The sequence below is a fragment of the Rhinolophus sinicus genome, chromosome X (genome assembly GCF_036562045.2).
Source record: "Rhinolophus sinicus isolate RSC01 chromosome X, ASM3656204v1, whole genome shotgun sequence".
NCBI classification, from domain to species: Eukaryota; Metazoa; Chordata; class Mammalia; order Chiroptera; family Rhinolophidae; genus Rhinolophus; species Rhinolophus sinicus.
Window position 1 is genome coordinate 8,012,292 of NC_133768.1, and position 13,369 is coordinate 8,025,660.

The 13,369-nt window shown below is 38.0% G+C and overlaps 1 pseudogene; it reads right to left on the reverse strand.

Annotated features, from left to right (window-relative positions):
- Window positions 1–11,052: 11,052 nt before the first annotated feature.
- Window positions 11,053–12,715, reverse strand: LOC109455007 (eIF5-mimic protein 2; annotated as a pseudogene).
- Window positions 12,716–13,369: the final 654 nt, after the last annotated feature.

The following is a 13,369-nucleotide window of genomic DNA, read 5'->3' on the forward strand; positions in this document are numbered from 1 at the left end:
TGCAAACCCATAACCCCAATCTAATCATGAGAAAACAACAGATAAACTGAATGTCTTAGCCCATTTGGGTTGCTATAACAAGATACCACAGACTAGCTGCCTTATAAACAACAAAAATTTATTTCTCACAGTTCTGGAGGCTAAAAGTCCAAGATCAGGCTGCCAGAAAAAAGATATTTGTGAAGAAACTAGAGGAATCCAAATAGAGTCTGGAATTTAGTTCATAGTAACATACAGATGTCGGTTTCTTAGTTTTGACAAAAGTACCACAGTAATACAAGACATTAGCATGACATAAAACCAGATGAAAGGTATGCAGGACCTCTCTGTGCTTTCTTTGAAACTTTTTTGGTTAATCTAAAAGTATTCAAAAACTTAAAAATAATTAAAGAAAAAAACCAAAACAAGAACAAAACAATATACCACATGAATTTTATATTGTGGACAAAGAAGGAAAAACAAGATGGAGGAAAGATCCATCCAAGGACAGAGACAGTGAGGCAGTGACATGCAAAGAGCAACGGAGAGATAGAGAGATAGACTGGTGTGCTCCGGGAAGGTGTTAGAATTCCACCGTCTTGTTACGTGGCTCCCTGTTATCCTGTTAAGTTCTAGTGATCAAAGAAAAGGACATATTCTTTAAAAGAACTGAGAAACTTGACACAGGTTGGAAACATATCAGAATGCTGAGAAGCTTCTCTTCCTTTTTCTATTCTCAAACGTTAGGTGTGTTTTTTTTTCTCTAAGTGATTCTGAAAGTTTTGCAGATGTGTCAATGGGTGGCTTTGGTTTAGCAAGATTTTCAGGAACCTTGGTAAGGCTGATCACCAACCTTTTGACGCTGAAAGCTGTTGTGTGCCAGAGTTGTTCTCTGAGAATACCATTCTCTCTAGTGTCCGATGCCAACAGGATATATTTAGAATTGGCCCTGACTTCATCCTAATAAGAATTCCTATTTAGCAACCAATCTAGTTTTTGGTCTACCTGGGAACAGATATAATGGAAAGCAAAATAAAAGAAAAGAGTTTAAAAAAATCGCTAAGGTAAGGTTAAGTTTTCACAGTTCCACATTTTAAATCTTTGGAGGCTCTCTTCTTAAAAAAAGAGTTCCAGTATTTTACAGAAGTTTTCCTGATCATTTAACCCCACAGTTAGTGTGCAATTATTCATGCTAAGAATTTCTTAAGACCAGTGTGCACACACACTTTCCATGGTGTTTTTCTAAAAAGAACTTGAAACAGTATTAACCGTAGTCAGGATAGTCTTGACAAGGTTAAGTGTAAGATATTAACAGCCAATCAAAGGTATTTGATTAGTTTGTGCCCTAAATCAGTAGAAACATGTATTGCATGGATGGGATACTCACACCCAGGTCTCCAAATCTTTTATTGATATCACTCAGCGAATCCATGTACCATACATATTACATGGAAGAAATCCCGTGTTTCACCGAAAATAAGACCGGGTCTTAAATTAATTTTTGCTCCAAAAGACTCATTAGGGCTTATGTTCAGGGGATGTCATCCTGAAAAATCATGGTAGGGCTCATTTTTCGGTCAGGTCTTATTTTCGGGGAAACACGGTCTCTAGAAACTGATTGAGATTTTGGTAATGGTTGGCATGTTGGAAGTGGGAGAGTAAGGATGTAAATCTGCAAAGATATCTCAGGGGACTACATATTTCATCTTGAATTCGTTTTCTATCATAAATGTAAAGTTCTTGTGAGCTTGGATTTAAACTTTAAAGCAGCAAATTACATAAACTCTTTAACAAGAGCCAAAGTTCTAAAGTGCCCTCTTATATTTGTTTTCCTTTTCCACTGAAACAGCATACCAAATCTGAACCTGATTAAGTCTGCTGAATTTGTTATCAGTGCTAGGAACTATGCATTCTGTACAGAAAATTAACTGTACCTACAAATGCAGGTTTTGGTGGTTTTACTCCTAAAACAATTGCTGTTTAGAAATGCAGTAAGTTCTGGGAGAGGCCAAACTTCATTTTTCCCAATAAAGAATTGGGGTTGTACATAGGCTGGAAACAAGGCTGGGATTTTAAGGTGTGAAGACACATAATGAATTTAAGTTAGGCTGTAAGTTAGGCAGATGTCCTGGTCATTCTCTGCGGAGCACAATGGCTGACACTTAGTATATGTCTGTCTGTCTATCTATCTATCTATCTATCTATCTATCTATCTATCTATCTATCTATCTATCTATCCATTTAGCTATCATCTCAAAGTTTCTCAAGCTCAGCGCTGTTGACATTTTGGATTCGATAATTCTTTGGGGTGTGTGTGTGTGTGTGTGTGTGTATGGAGAGGGGGCCTGTCCTGTGCACTGTGGGATATTGAGCAGCATCTCTGGCCTCTATCAACTAGATACCAGTAGCTCTCCCTTTCCCAGTTGTGACAACCAAATATGTGTCCAGATATTGCCAAATGTTCTTGGTGGCGGGCAGACTCTCTCTCAGGTAAGAACTACTGATTATCTCTATCGCTATCTTTAGCTCCACCTCTATGTATCTACATACCTATAGAAGAAATAAATGAATGAAAGGATTTTATAGGAAAACATCCAGGCTTCAACCTGGCATGATCAACTGAGAAAAATTAGTGAATTTATTGCACATGATAACATGCATAATATACATCCATTATAATAATAAACTACACTATGCAATGAATACAAGAGGATATTTTGGGATCCCCTATGCTTTGCTCCCCTATGTTTCCTGCCTTATTACTCTTCTCCCGCATACCAGGTAGCAACCAATTTTTCCTGTGCACACTGCTTTCAGATACTGCTTAGAACACGTAAGTCAACTGATTTGCTGAATCAAGTTAATAAACTTGTAGAAGATCATAGTAATCTGAAAACCGAAGCTCATTTCATATATAGAAAGTAGGTTTTTTGAGGGGACAATGGTTTTTTTTTTATTTAAAAAACTTTTTTTTTTAAATATCAAAAGACGGAGCCGCAGTGGATTCAGACCAAAGAAATTAAAAAACAATAGACCAAAGAGATTTGGTTTCTGAAAGCAAAGAAAAGTTGTGTCTAATTTTCCATCCAGATGACGGGAAAAGAGCTTTGTGGGGTGCCATGTCCCATGAGTCCAGTGACTTGCACACAGTAAATACTCAATCGTTATCATCTAAAATAAATCATGGAACATTTTTAAGAATACATAACTGGTATTACTTCATGCTAAACTTCAATCATCAACATAATTAGAATAACTTGGGTCACTTTATTTGCATCAAAATCCCTGAGTCTGCTCTTTCATTATGTATCAGACTCCTCTGCGCCACAGCTGAGTAGGACACAGACATTGAACTAGGAAGTAAACATGATGGTGCCATTAAAACTCTTTAAGGCTGTTTGATTCCATCATCTGTAAAAAGGGAGAGATACTAATTTCTAACTCTTAGTTTTTCTCTGAGGATGAAATGAGATCAATAAGAGCAAGTGTCTTTTTCTAAATGTTTAGTCATTTGCTTAAGGTCCCTGGAGACTGGCTTCCATGGTCAAGAGCTTCCAATGCAGTAGCAAAATTAATTTTTCCCATGCTTGAGTCAAGAAAGTGCATGTGGAAGCCTGCTGAAAAGAGTAAAATGTGATATAATTGTAGTTAAAGTGGCAGCAGAATATGCCCTAGTCCTTCCAGTTAATTATTCCATCCTATTTCTTCTGAAACAGCAGCAGGATGCCCTGAAAATATCTGACTCCCTTTGAATCCTGATCATGGTTTATGGGCTCCCAGACCACCTAATACCAGGAGGCGGGCAGAATAAAGAGCAGCTGCAGCCTGAAGTCCAGAATGGCCCTGGCTGACCTGGCTTATCTACCCTTGTCTAACTTTCAAAACAGGGTGGACTTGACTATTTCCTCCTGGGTTGGGTGACTTCCATTGACTTGACCCCTGGTGTAAGTGACTTCTGTGGCCTCATTCACTTACTCCCTCATTCATTCACTCATTCTTTCCCTGATGAACTATATTCAAATTACAGTTAAACAATGACACTGAGGCTTGTGGAAGATCAAAGCATAATTCAGAAATTCACTGCGCATACAAATGTGTGTGTACACGCGTGCGTGCGTACATACACACACACACATAATACAGATTGTAGGTGACATAAGAATTCAACTAAGATCTCAGAAGTTGATGAGAAAAAGATTACAAATAAGAAGCTTATGCAAGTCTTTGTTGAAGGACATCTAATCTGGTCTTTGAGGCATGGACAGAATTTAGGCACGAGGCGAGTGGCTATATAGGTGTTCATTTTATAAACATTTGTTAAGCTGAACATATATGCTTCACTTCAAAATATTTTGGCAGACACTTTAATCATCATGCTTCTAAAGTTTGCACTACATTCTCTGCTCCTCTGACCATTCCAAAATATGGTATCTGAAATCTATATTTTAATTAGGCTGAGAAAATTATTTTGTCAAACCACTTCTAACAATAATTGGGGTATACTGATGAAATGGAAAACCAGGATTGGGATTCATCCATCTAAGTCATCTAAAACCCTGAAACCAAGATAATTTTCCCAAAGAAATAGAATCTATAGCTCTCTTTGCCTTTTTTGACTCAATATTTCCTCTTGTAACATATGGATAATATTATTTGTCTCCCTGAGGTGTGTGGCTATTATGGGAGTTACGAAGGCAATTTGTTCAAGTACTTTAATGAGCCTAGTGCATTTGAGATCAGTTCAGAAGAACTTTCTTCCATGGGCAGGCTGACCAAGGGTTCAGAGACTAGTTCATCCATCACAGCATAAAGGGCCTTAGCAAAATCTACTCACCCACAATTCCTTGGGGGAAATTGACAACTAGATCAGTGAGTGGCTTGGAGGGCCAGGGATGGCTGTGGGAAGGACAAAGGAGAGGTGGAGGTGGAGTGAGAAATAAAAGGGAGAAAGTCCAGGTACCAAGTGAGAAAATGTTTCACTGAATGAGGGCCTTGGAGGGTAAGAGATTAGAAATGAGGGGACCTAAGGGTTAAGACTAAGTATGGGGATTTGTATATTCTACTTATGTTTCAAATCAACTTATAATAAGTGACACAGACAAACTAGAACCATTAAAATAAGGATAAAAGTAAGAACAAAATAATGAACCAAGGGAAGCGGTTGGATTAGAAAGCAAATCATCACAGTTATAACTGAACACAATTATTAGCACCAAGAGCCCTGGTAGCCATGGCAGAAAAAGAAAGAAGACAAATTACATGTTTGCATGGTATAATATAAAGAAAGAGACAAATATTTTACCAGGACCAAGACATAAATATTTTATTCGATGGCTCTTGTGATAGGCAGTATAACGGTCCTCCAAAGATGTGCATGTCCTAATACTCAGACCTGTGAATACTACTTGATGTGGCAAAAGGGACTTTTCAGGTCTTATCAGTTAAGGGTCTTGAGATGGAGTCTCCTAAATTATCCTGGTGGACTCAATGTAATCACAAGTGTCCTTACATGGGAAAGAAAGAGGTAGGAAGGTCATAGCAAGAGAAGGAGATGTGATAATAGAAGCAGAGGTTTCAGTGATGCCATTGCTGGAACAAGGCCATGACCAAAGAATACAGGTAGCCTCTAAAAGCTGGAAAAGGCAAGGGAACAAAATCTTCCCTAGAACCTTCAGAAAGAACCAGCCCTGCTGAAACCACGATTTTAGCCCAATAAGGCCATTTTCAGACTTCTGACCTCTAGAACTGTAAGATAATAAATGTATGTTTTTCAAGCCACTAAATTTGTGGTAACTTGCTACAGCAGCAATAGGAAGTGAATACAGGTCTTTTAAAAAAATAATGGATCAAGAGAAAAATCAGTGAAGTGTAACTTTTAGGACACTTCTGTTGAGAATAAAAATAACATGGCTGAGTTATAGAACTTTCTGGTGAGGCTGACTAGATGTAAGCATAAAATTAGAGGATTTGGAGTGACGATTTCTAAACCAGGTACAACAGAATCATCTGAGATGATGGTGAACATTACAGATTCCCAAGTCCTTCTGCAGTCCTGCTAAATAGATTCTGTGTGTAAGACCTGAGAATTTTTAACAAGCATCATATTAGTTATCATTGCAGCAAACAAATTACCACACATTTAGCAGCTCAAAACAACACACATTATTTCACAGTTCTTGTGGGTTGGAAATCTGGGCATGCCTTAGCTGGTGCCTCTGTTTCAGGGTCTTCTAAGACTCTTGTCAATTTTCTAGATGGAGCTGGTGTATTGTCTGAAGGTTTGACTGGGGAAGTATCCACTTCCACGCTCATGCAGGTTTTTGGCAAAATTCAGTTATTTAAAGGCTGTTTGACTGAGGTCCTAGGTTCCTTGCTTGCTATTGGTTGGAGGATATCCTCGGTTCCTTTCCAGATGGGCCTCTCCAACATGGCAGCTTGACTTATCAAAGCCAGCAAGATAGAGCTGCTAGCAAGACAAGGATTACAATCTAAGTAATGTAATCATGGAAGTGACATCCCATTACCTTTGCCATATTGTACTGGTTAAAAGCAAGTCACAGTCCCACCCACATTCAAGGGAGGGGATTACATCACGGTGAGAACACCAGGAGGAGGGGGATCATTGGGGGTCTCTTAAGAGTCTGTCCACCACAGCATTCCAGATGATTCTTGTGCAGAACCAAGTTGGGAGGCACTAAAGAATAAATGATGATAAGGAATCAACCATTTCAGTTGGGCTTTTGACAGGAAGTGGGTGCAAAATAATTTAAGACTGTGAGCTCCAGTGATGTCTCACTTGTGTCCTTTCCATAACAAATGTTATGGGTTAGCATAGTGTCTGGACCTTGGAAATAGCCATTATCATTACTCCCAGGCCCCTCTATGCTGCCAGCTCAGTTGCTCACTGTCCCTGAGCTGACCTCAACATCTCAGGGCCCAGGCTGGAGGGAGACGGGTGAAGAGACAAGGGGGGATACATTGACATGGTAAGAGTGGGTCTCTGAAATTCATGAGTTTTGATTATTTTTACTTTCTTGTCAAAAAATGTAAATTTTGCCCCATCACAGTATAAAGAGAATTCATTTCACAATTTACACAGCTGATTTTAAATACTATCCTATTTCAGGCTCCATCACATTTTCCTCAGATATTGAAATGATATTCTGGCAGAAACGTCGACATGTGCTTACCAAGCCCTCCTGGGCACAAAACTAAACAACATTTCCCAGCCCCTTGCAGTTAAGTGAAGCCAGGGAATGGAGCTGGCCTGTGACAGGTAGCTTGGTTCCTAAAGCCTCTGTGTTTGCAACATTTTGCAAAGGGCCATAAATATGCATGTCCTGCATCATCCAATAGAAAAGCCACGGGACTGTCTAAAATTGGAATGTCGCATGGATTATAAAATAATGTTAGAGATTATTTCTAGAATTCATTATAATGCTGTATTTGAAATGCCTATAGATTAAAACACAAACACAACGATATCTCGTACAGCTACTTCAGAACCTGTGGAATTTGGGAATTAATATGTATGCTAATTTTTAAAAGTACAGTTCTTAAATTTGTTGACATAGAGTGTTTAAAAACATATAATATCATTAACTTAGGCTGCACATATGCAGAGCTTTGGAATATCATCTAGATCAGTTATAAAATAATTATTCAGTAAAAATACTTAGTACTTACGCAGAAAATGTTCTTAGTCGACATTCAACCAATGCTTACTTACTTATTTACTGAATGAATGAACACATGAACAAATGACTGATACGAGCATCACAGTATTAAACCTGAATGATATTTAAGATTATGAAGTGTATGTCATGCATTTTCCTGAGTAAAACAAATCAGACACTATTTGTCACACATATGAAACAATTGTCAAGTTATTAAATGTTAACTGATGATACACTTGGCAGTTTGGCTGAAATTATGAATTAGATTCTGATATGGGTCCCAGTTGCATATTCCTCAGTTTGAGGAGTGTCTTATGCCAACTCAGGCTGCCATAAAATAAATACCATAGACTGGGTTACTTAAATAACAGAAATGTATTTCCTCACAGTTCTGGAGGCTGGAAGTCCAAGATCAGCGTGCCAGTATGGTTGGCTTCTGCGAGAGCCCTCATTCTTGTTTACTGATGGCTGCCTTCTCACTGTGTGCTCACATGACAGAGAGAGAACAAGTTCTCTGGTCTCTAATTATCAGGGCGCTAATCCCATCATGGGGCCCTACCCTCATGAATGCACCTAAATCTAATTACCACCCAAAGGCCCCATCTCCACATACCATCATATCGAGGGGTGGGGCATCAACATATAAATTTGGGAGGGGTGCACAATTCAGTCCATAGCAGGGAGCATAGTAATGAGGTCTTGATTTAATTTTTAATGATCCAATGAAAACTTTGGTAATCCGCCTAGAATTTTGTTATACTGAACTCATATCATAAGACCCTCACAGTCATGGCTGTGTAACAGGGTTTCTTGACTTCATCACCATTGATATTTGGGGCTGGGTCATTCTTGGTTGTGGGGAGCTGTCCTGGGCCTTGTGGGATATTTGACAGCATCCTTGGTCTCTCTACACACTAGATGCCAGTAGCCTCCCCCCCCGAGCTGTGGCAGCCAGAAATGTTTCCATTCATTGCCACATGTCACCTGGGGGACTCAGTTGCCTCATTTGAGAATCACTAGTGCAGAAGAATGAGGACCACTAGTGCATGTTTGCGACGGCTTCAGCAGGAAGCTGTAACCCCATGACCTGGACTCAGTTGCAGCTATCAACTTCTATCTGGGTGGGATTCAGGATATTGACCTTCCTTTTCATCTTGGCTCCAGACCTCTTCTTTACAAGGTATCCTGAAATTAACCAATGACCTAGTCCAATTTATCCACCCAGTTTATTTTTTTATATTTGTTTAATTTTTAAAAATTGACATAAAATTGACATGTAACATTTTATAAGTTTAATGTGTATAATGTGTTGATTTGATAAATTTATATATCACAATATGATTATCACCATAGCATTAGTTATGGTGGTAAAATTAGACGTGGTACCTCTATCAGGACACATAATTACCATTTTTAAATCTATATGAAAATTTATTGGGGTGCTATTAGCAAAGTCTAAAAAGGCTTCCTGGGGGAAGGTGATAATGAGCTTTGTGAGATACTTAATTAGAAGTAAATCAGTCACATGCATTTCCTCTCACCACCATCATTATGCCATGTCAAAATATCCTGTGGCATTTTTGGTATTTGGAGTTTTCATAAGAATAGCATAATAAATATCTCTAGGACAAAACTCTCAGAATAATAAAGATTAAGAAACTTATGATCAGCTCTAAACACACATTTAATTATGGCATCTAAGAGGAGACTTATCCTTAGAAACTGACACAAAATTAGGAAAATCAGTGAACACTTATCCAATCATTTTTACAAGTTTAACATCTGTATTAACAATTACATATTTGAAGCCTTAGGCTGACACTGGCAGCTGAGTTCCAAAATTACCACTTAAAATTCAAAATGAAAATCTGAAGTCTTTTCAGAAAGCATTCCCTTTCTCTCTACTGTTCACAGGTGACTTATCCATTTACTAAAATATTGTAATAAGTAAACACTACATTATCATTATGAAGAAAAAAACTCTATGATCCGACAAAGATCATAATGTAGTCCTGGAAGACTATACACACTCTCACTATACAGTATATAATAAAACGGTACAATTTGAACGGCAGTAACATGCAATGACTTGGTTGTAGAAATGCTAATGTACCTTCTGCGATATCAGAATTTTGTATAGGTGTTTACAGTTTGCGAGTTAGAAGGACAAAAAGAGCAATTATTTAATGCTTACATAGTAAAGACACTTGAATGCACCACATACAATTACCACTGGGCATTAACATGGAATTTACAAAAATAAAAAATTAATAAGACTGACCTATATAAACTGATAAGGATGGACTTTAGTTTTTAAAAAAGTCTTTTGAGGACTACAAATTACAAAGTAAAAGCAGATCACTACGTAGAAACCTAGTGAATACATTTTGCCTGTGCATGAAAACTTTATCAAATTATTCATTTAACAATTTCACCCCACTCACAATGGTATCAGTAAGAATGCTCTTCTTCATAAGATTACTATATACCGTTATTTCAAATTATGCTACATGTTACTCCTTCCAGGTGAACTAAACACCAAATTCTTGGCTCATAAAAATGGCACCTTTGAAAGGGGCAATTTCCACTCAGTCTCTGGTGGCATTATTCCAGGCTAATTTCTTTCAACGATCAAAAAAAAAAAAAAAAAAAAACAACTTTCAAAATGTTCACTTTTAACATTAACTCTCTCCACCAAAACTGTGGTCACATTTTGTTTTCCACTGACTACATATATAGATGGGTGACAGCAAGAAAAGAAAGACAAAACTTAAAAGGCAGCCATTAAAATAAATGGATCAATTGTATAGAGCTGGTATTTGTTTGGCTCATGGCAAAGAAAAAGGCAACTAGGGTTAATAGCCAAATACTTGAGTCATTAGTGAATGTGTTAAGAGAAAGAAGCTGGTCCTATATGACCAAGTAGGAATGTATTATTATCATTGTATTCCATGCTTTACATCAAATACCCTAAGCCATTAGGAAATACGATTTATATTCAGAGTCCCAATTACAATATGCTGACCACTTAACATTTTCAACAATTTACTGGGTTTAGTATAGTCATTTCCTTTACCCACACTATTTCACGAGTCCTTTCCTATCCATCTAAGTGTATGACAAGTGTTAAATTCATTAAATGACAAGACTTTTGTAAGGTGCAGTTGAAAATGGTATGAAAAGAATACCCATTTGTTTTGCCTGGAAAGATGCAAAGTGAATGCGGAAGTTTCTCAATGGGAAAAAGCTCGACTTTCTTCTTCCCACCACCTCTGCCACATACAATTTCCCAAAGATCTAATTTTCAAGCTTATTCTCCATGGCTTCACTAAGGAATGAAAACCAGAGAGCAAACAATTGAGCTCAAGGACATCTGGGGTTAAAAATGCCAAAAAATATTAACATGTAAGCAATGGTCCATATACTCAAGATTAATGTTAATGAATTCAATTACTGTATATGAGAGTTTCATTGATGAGGAGGGCTTTGGGCATACCAAATTATCACACAAATCATTGCCTTTTGAGAGTTTGGATACTTTTACAGTTTAATTTGCAAACAGAATTTTTATAACAAATTATTTTTAACCAAATCATATTTTGAAACCTGTTTATATAGAAAACCCAGGGAAAAAGTGAACTGTTCATTGTGGAAGGCCTTAAATTACATTATTACAGTAGAAAATACAGGAGGTAGAAGATAACTGGAAAGACTAATGCAACATTAGATTCAAATCTATAGCTCCTGTAGCTACTTAAAACATGGTTTTAGAAACTAAACCCAACATTTCCAGTAACCATAGAAACAGTTAAAATAAAATTCACCATGAAAGCCCTTATATCATGCGTGTTATAGGGAGATAGGAAGATGTAAGAACCAGGACACGTGAGACATGACATTTTATCTACAACTCCTGTTTGCTTTACTGAGGGTGTAGTTTCAAGATTCAGTCAGTCACCTTCTTCAGCTTGAGCCTCAGATTCTTCTTCAGCATTTTTGAGCCACTCTACAAACTTTTTCATTTGCTCAAGGAAGACACTTTTCCCCTTTGCAACATGTGCATCTTTATACCACTTCAGAATGGGCTCTTCACTCAGGACTTCAGCTTTATAAATAAGCACCACTCTTTTCTGAAAGGCTTTCATGAAACAAATGTTGTCATAGCAATACTCCTGAATCTTCAGTAAGAGTCAGCTCGGACTGACCTTGAGTAGGAAAGGCAGCAAGTAGAGGGCTGTGTTGTTTCAAGTGCTTGATGGCTTGCTCTGCTCCAAGCGCCTCCTTTTTTTTTCTTGGTTCCATTCCAGTTACAGTGCTCATTACACTGGACCAGACTATTCCAGTGACAATGAGTTTGGGGATGTTGGGTTGTTTTTATCCCCTTCTTGATATACAAAATCATATCCTTAGATGGATCACCACGGGCCATCTGTTCCTGAAGTTCTTTCTGGAGTTCCTTAGGAGCTGCTATGGTTTGCTGATTCTGAACATACTCTGAAAGCTCTTTCTAACCTGCCTTAGTAAAATACTCTGTGAGGAGTTCAACGCTTTGTTTATCGGCAGGAAAAAGTTCCATCAGTCTGTTGTTATCCATTCTGACTTTCCCAAAGACTTGCAGCTACTGCATTGATGTCTTTTTCATTTATCCATGATTTAAAGAGCTTTACAGCAAAAGCTGCTGAAACCCCTTCTTTAACCTAATTCTCATTACAAAGGCTATGAAGAATGGGTGCATTAAGTGTTCCATTAGCCAGAAGAACCCTAGTCAACATAGCAGGCTTGTTCCTCTCCGACTCCACAAAACCCTTTAAGAACAGCAGCAGCTTTTTTCCTTCATCTTCAAAACCTTTCTCCAAGTATTTGTAGTGCCTGGTTAACTTGTTAAAAACCTGAGCAAATGCTTGCATGGTCTCTAGGTCTTCTTGTGTTGCGAACACACACACATCTGCACACATCATCTCATCTGCCAGGGTACCACCTGGGGCCAGCATTCCAGCGGCCACCAAAATGTCAGGGTGTTTCTGTATATCGGTGGTAATCACGTTTTGCTCTAGAAGCATCAAGAAACATTGCTAATGCTTCCAAATAACTACCAGTTTCAGTTAAGCCTGGAATGATATAGTCTTGAAACTGAGTAGGGTCAAACCTCTCTTTTTCATCCTTTTTTCTAGTTTTAAAATGCCAGCCTGATAGCCTTGGCTTTTGCTGCTTTTGCTTATTTATATAAGACACCAGAATTTAAGGTGAAGAGAAAAGAGAGAAACGCCCGATATGGTGACAATGCAGTGGTCCCTCCTCTCCAACCGGAACTCTAACATTTCTTTTTTTGTGGTGGGAACAACTAAGATCTAGTCTCTTAGCAACTTTGAAGTTTATAATACAGTCTTGTTGTCTATAATCACTTACCGTGTTTCCCCGAAAATAAGACCTAGCCAGACAATCAGCTCTAATGCATCTCTTGGAGCAAAAATTAACATAAGACCGGGTCTTATTTTACTATAATATAAGATCGGGTCTTATATAATACAATATAACACTGGGTCTTATGTTAATTTTTGCTCCAAAAGACACATTAGAGCTGATGGTCCAGCTAGGTCTTATTTTTGGGGAAACGGTATGCTGTGCATTAGGTTTCTAGGAATTATTTATCTCCTGGTTGCAAGTTTGTATCTTTAAACAACATGTCCTCAGTTCCCCCACCCCAGCTCCTTGTA